This window comes from Pipistrellus kuhlii, unplaced genomic scaffold (genome assembly GCF_014108245.1).
Source record: "Pipistrellus kuhlii isolate mPipKuh1 unplaced genomic scaffold, mPipKuh1.p scaffold_m20_p_40, whole genome shotgun sequence".
NCBI classification, from domain to species: domain Eukaryota; kingdom Metazoa; phylum Chordata; class Mammalia; order Chiroptera; family Vespertilionidae; genus Pipistrellus; species Pipistrellus kuhlii.
Window position 1 is genome coordinate 252,917 of NW_023425541.1, and position 6,127 is coordinate 259,043.

General features: G+C 43.6%; 1 pseudogene; it reads left to right on the forward strand.

Moving 5' to 3' along the window:
* The first annotated feature begins 3,542 nt into the window (after nucleotides 1-3,542).
* Nucleotides 3,543-5,256, forward strand: LOC118704116 (annotated as a pseudogene).
* Nucleotides 5,257-6,127: the final 871 nt, after the last annotated feature.

The window sequence follows — 6,127 nt, forward strand, 5'->3', positions numbered from 1 at the left end:
GGATTTCAGTCAGCTCTGTCATTAGGGGGAAGTCCCAGCGCTGGAACAATGGCCTCTGCAATCAGCCCTATCTGGTAGAAAGTTGTACCCGAGTACCTGCCCTGATGCCAGACAATTCAGTACCTCCCTATATGTCCTTGGATCCCCCAAAGCCACAGCCCTGTGCTGGAGCCTATAGGGAGTGAGTCCATGGAAGTTTATGCTTCAGCCCTTTAAGAGGAACTGCATGGGTATCCAGCAGCTTCTGTGTCACTCAGCCACAATTACCACTGGTTTTTACAGCCCGCTATTATGGTGACTTCTCTTCCCAGCTCTGGAACCCTGGTCTTGGGGTCTGGATTGAGACTGGGACTCCTTGTTTCTCATGGGAGGCCTCTTCAGCTAAGATATCCTTCCCAATTAAAATCAGGCTAACGTGGGTGTCAGACCAGCCTAGTTAGTGCCTCTGCCTCCCTACCAGTCTCAATTTATTTTCTTCTTTACTTCTCCACTTGTAGGACTTCCATTCAGCCATATTTCAGGCAGTTTTGAATGATTGTTATTCTGTATTTTACTTGTAATTTTTATGTGGTTGTGGGAGGCAGTGAGTAATAGTTTTTACCTATGCTGCCATCTTGGTTCTGTCCTTCCAAAATATTCTTTTTTTAAAAATCAAATCAAATTATACTATTCAGCTGCTCAATATCTCCAATAATGTGTTATATGATTAAAAGAAAGTTACTATAAAATTCTAAATAAACAGAAGGTGTTCAAAGATGGAGATGTAAGAGAATGTGTAGGAGTCTCACTCCTTTTATGAACACACTGAAGGCACACCTATATTTAAAGAAACTCATTTGGAGTGACAACTGAAAAGCTTCTATACAATAAAAACATAGAAAACACAAAACAGATTGAGGAAACATGGGAGCCTCCAGATCTGGAGGAACCCATCTAGAACAGAGGATGTGGTTATTACTATTGTTTCAATTCTCCCTTCACTTAAATAGTTCAGGAAGGAGCTCTATCCAGGTACTCTAGCTGACTTACAAGGTTACTGTAGTGCATTCCCAACTGCCTGTCTTGGAGTTAGCTCAAGCAGGAACAAGATGGTGCCATAGCAGACATGCATAGGGATTCCTCCACCACATCTTGAGCTTGATCTAATGGGTCCAACACGATGCTGAGGCTTCCCTGCACAGGTCACTGCAGCACACACTCTCTGGAAAACCTCACCTAGAGCAAAAATGGTAACAGCAAGGAACTGCAGTATATGCACCCAGAACATCCTTGCCCAGAGTAAGAGGAAAACTGAAGGACACTGCAGCACTTTGTAAACGTTTATTGAACATTTCATCCCAAAACAATATAATACACGTTTGTTGAAATGCACCTGAAACATTCTCCAAGATTAATCACATATTTGGCCACAAAACAAGCCTCGATAAATACAATAAAATCTAAACCATATCAACTCTTTTTCTGAAGACAGAATATGAAACTAGAAATTGACTATAAGAAGAAAACAAAAAAAAAAAAACTCCAACATATAGAGATTAAACAACATTTTACTAAACAACCAATAGATCAAAGAGGAAATTAAATAGGAAATCCAAAAATGCACTGCACAAATAAAAATGAAAGCACAACTTCCCCAAATTTATGGGATGCAGCAAAAGCAGTTATAAGAGGAAAGTTTATAGCTATACAGTCATAAATAAACTACAAAAATTACAAACAACTCTATTTTATACCGTATTTTTCGGACCATAAGACGCTCCGGACCATAAGATGCACCAGTTTTTAGAGAAGGGAAATGAAGAAAAAAAGATTCTGAAACAAATAGTGTCCTAAAATATTTTATGTGCATTAAAACCCAACATCACAGTCATAAACACATGTAATCAACCCTGTAAAGTAAACAGCAGCATTTAGAACCATTTTAGAGCCGGGCAAGCACACAGAGACCACACAGAGCCGGGCAAGTAAAAAAAACTTTTTTTTTTTTAAGTATATGTGTAGGCTATATTTGGACCATAAGACGCAGGGACTTTTTCCCCCCACTTCTGGGGGGAAAAAAGTGCGTCTTATGGTCCGAAAAATACGGTACCTATAAGAAATAGAAAAAGAAGAACAAACAAAATCAAAAGTAAGTAGAAGAAAAAATAAAGATCAGAGTGGAAATAAAGGCTGAAATGAGGTATAAAAAAATCAATGAAACTGGGAACTTATTCTGTGAAAGAATAAACAAAATTGGCAAACCTTTAGCCTGACTCATCAAGTACAAAAAAGTAAGCCCAAATAAATAAAATAATGTATGAAAGAGATGTTACAACCAACACCACAGAAATAAAATGTCCATTAATAATACTGTGAACAATTATAGGCCAAAAAAATTGAATAACCAGGGATGGATAAAATTCTAGAAACATAAAACCTTCAAAGACTGCATTGAGAAAGAGGAGAGAGAGAGAGAGAGAGAGAGAGAGAGAGAGAGAGAGAGAGAGAGGAAATCTCAAAAGACTGATTACTTGCAAAGAAAACGAAGGAGTTAAAAAAAAAAAAGAAAAAAAAACTTCTCCTCCAGACATATTGTACCAAGCATTTGGAGATAAATTTACACCTATTGATTTCAAATTATTTTTAATGGGAACACAGAAACACTGCCATACTTATTTATGAAGCCAGCATTAGCTTGCCAAAACTGAAGACTACAAAAAAAGAAAAATTCAGCCCAAAGTCTTTAATGAACTTACATGCAAAAATTCCCCCCAAAATATTAACATAGTGAATTCAACAATGCATTAAAAAGATTATACACCAGGATAAAGTGGAATTTATTCCAGCAGTGCAATAACACTGTGTCCACCACACAATATCAACAAAATCAAAGATAAAAATTATATGTAAGATTATCAATTCAGAAAAATAATTTGATAAAATTCAATAATCATTTATGATTATTTTTATCATTTATGATAAAAATGATAAAAATGATCGTTTATGATAAAAATGATCAGAAATATGGGTATAGATGGAATTTACCTCAACAAAATAAACATTATATATGACAAATCCATAGCTAACATCATATTCAATGTTGAAAAGCTGTTATATTTTCCTCTAAGGTCAGTAATAAGACAAGAATGCACAAGCTCTACATTATTATCTCTATAATAAAGAGTGTAACAACCTGTTGGGGTGCCAGGGCAACCCAGCACTAACTGATGAGGGGGCTGCAAATCAGGGCCAGAGAGAGGCCTGAAGAAACAGGGACTGATCAGTTGCCTCTATGGTAGCTTTTGACCAGTGCTTGTCTCTCTCTTTCTCTCCCAGTCTGGCCAGCAGCTGCACTTCCATTTCTCTCCAGGACTCCACCAGGGCTGCTGATCAGCCCTACTTTTCTGACCAGGCCCCGTTGATAGGCCCAGAGATGCTGACTGGCATGGAAACTGACCAATCAAAACCAAATCTGAGTAAAGTGTGAGGAACCAATGGAACCTCGGAGGCAGAGTTTTTTATGCTGACTGGCGTAGAAACTGACCAATCAGAACCAAATCTGGGAGCTTAGAGGTGTTTCTGTCCAGGGAGAGCAGTAGATCCCTAGGCCAGCTCCAACAATGGCCTTTGCAAATCTACAGAAAGTGCTCATCAGTGACAGCCTGGACCCTTGCTGCCAGAAGATACTGCAATATGGAGGGCTGCAGGTGATGGAGAAGCAGAATCTGAGCAAAAAGGAGCTGATAACTGAGCTGGAAGACTGCGAAGGCTTTATTGTCCGCTCAGCCACCAAGGTGACCGCGGATGTCATCAACGCAGCAGTGAAGCTCCAGGTGGTGGGCAGGGCCAGCATAAAAAACTCTGCCTCCAAGGTTCCATTGGTTCCTCACATTTCATTCAGATTTGGTTTTGATTGGTCAGTTTCCATGCCAGTCAGCATTTCCATGCCAGTCAGCGTGGACAATGTGGATTTGGAGGCCACCGTAAGGAAAGGCATCTGGTCATGAACACTCTCAATGGGAACAGTCTTGGTGCCATGGAGCTCACCTGTGGGATGTTCATGTGTCTGGCCAGGCAGATTCCCCAGGCGATGGCTTCTATGAAGGATGGCAAATGGGACAGAAAGAAGTTCATGGGAACCGAGTTGAATGGAAAGACCCTGGGAATTCTTGGCCTGTGGAAGATCGGGAAAGATGTGGCAGTCTGGATGCAGTCCTTTGGGATGAAGACTGTAGGGTACAACCCCATCATCTCACCAGAGGTCTTGGCCTCCTTCTATATTCAGCAGCTGCCCCTGGAGGAGATCTGGCCCCTCTGTGACTTCATCACTATGCACACCCCTCTCCTGCCCTCCACGACAGGCCTGCTTACTGACAGCACCTTCATCCTGTGCCAGAAAGGTGTGTGTGTGATGAACTGTGCGTGCAGAGGGATCGTAGACGAGGGTGCCCTGCTCTGGGCCCTGCAGTTAGGGCAGTGTGCAGGCGCAGTGCTGGACACTGTGTTCATGGAGGAGCTTCCACAAGAACATCATCAGCTGCCCCCACTTGGGTGCCAGCACCAAAGAGGCCCAGAGCCACTGTGGACATGGTGAAGGGGAGAGCCCTCACTGGGGTCATGAATGCCCAGGCCCTTACCAGCGCCTTCTCTCCACATACCAAACCTTGGATCGATCTGGCAGAAGCTCTGGGGACTCTGATGCAAGCCTGGGCAGGGTCTCCCAAAGGGATCATCCAGGTGGTTAATGCAGGGCTTATCCCTGAATAATGCAAGGAACTGCCTGAGCCCCACAGTGATTGTCATTCTCCTCAAAGATGCTTATAATCATGCCAATATGAACTTGGTCAATACCAAGCTGCTGGTGAAGGAGGCCGGCCTCAATGTAACCACCTCCCATAACCCCAGTGTGCCAGGAAAACAAGGATGTGGGGAAGGCCTCCTGAGCAGGTGGTCTTGGCAGGTGACCCCTAACGGGCTATGGATTTTGTCCAAGGCACCACACCTGTGCTACAGGTACTCAATGGAGCTGCCTTCAGACCAGAAGTGCTTCTCCCCAGGGGTCTGGCCCTGCTCCTGTTCCAGGCTAAGCCCTCCAATCCTGCCAGGCTGCCTACCATGATTGGGCAATTGGCAGAGGCAGGCATGCAGCTGCTGTCCTACCAGGTCTCAGTGGTGTCCAATGGGGACACCTGGCACATAATAGGCATCTCCTCCCTGCTGTCCAGCCTGGATGTCTGGAAGTAACATGTAACCAAGGCCTTTCAGTTTTATTTCTGACCTTGGAGCTCACCAGAACCAGCCCTGGGGGCTTTGTGAGCAACATTGACAGGTCATATTCCCAGGGCTCACACCACTTATGTGGTCTGACCCCTGTAATAACCACTTAATAAACAGCCCCCAACCCCCCCCCCAACAAAAACACAAACGAACAAACAAACAAACAAAAAACAAATCTGGGTCAACTGTGAGGAGCCAATGGCTGCCTAGGAGGTGGAGGTTTTGACTCTGACTGGCATAGAAACCAACCAATCAGAACCAAATTGCTGGCAGAGAAGGGAAGTTGGGGGCAAGATCAGGTTGGCCAGGGAGAACAGTTGGGGGCAAGATCAGGCCAGCAGAGGAGGGCAGTTAAGGGGTGATCAGACAGGCAGGCAAGTGAGCGGCTAGGAGCCAGCAGTCCCAGATTATGAGAGGAATGTCCGACTGCCAGTTTAGGCCCAATCCCACAGCATTCTGGTCACTGGCTTTATATATATATATAGACTAGTGACTCGGTGCATGAAATTCACGCATGGAGGGTTTCCCTCCACCCAGCCTGCACCCTCTCAAATTGTGGACTCCTCAGGAGATGTCAGACTGCCAGTTTAGGCCTGATCCCTTGGGCAATCAGACAAACCCTGATGGGTCCCTGATTGGAGAGGGTGCAGGCTGGGCAGAGGGAACCCCCACCTCTATGCATGAATTTTATGCACCAGGCCATTAGTTCAATATAATATTGAAAGTTTGAGGCACAGCAAAAAAGAAATAAGTGGCATCCAAATTGCAAAGAAAGAAGTAAAACTGTCATTATTTTCATATGGCATGAATGGAATATATATTCCATTAAAACATTAGAATAAATCTGTTCAGCAATAGCAGGATATAAAAT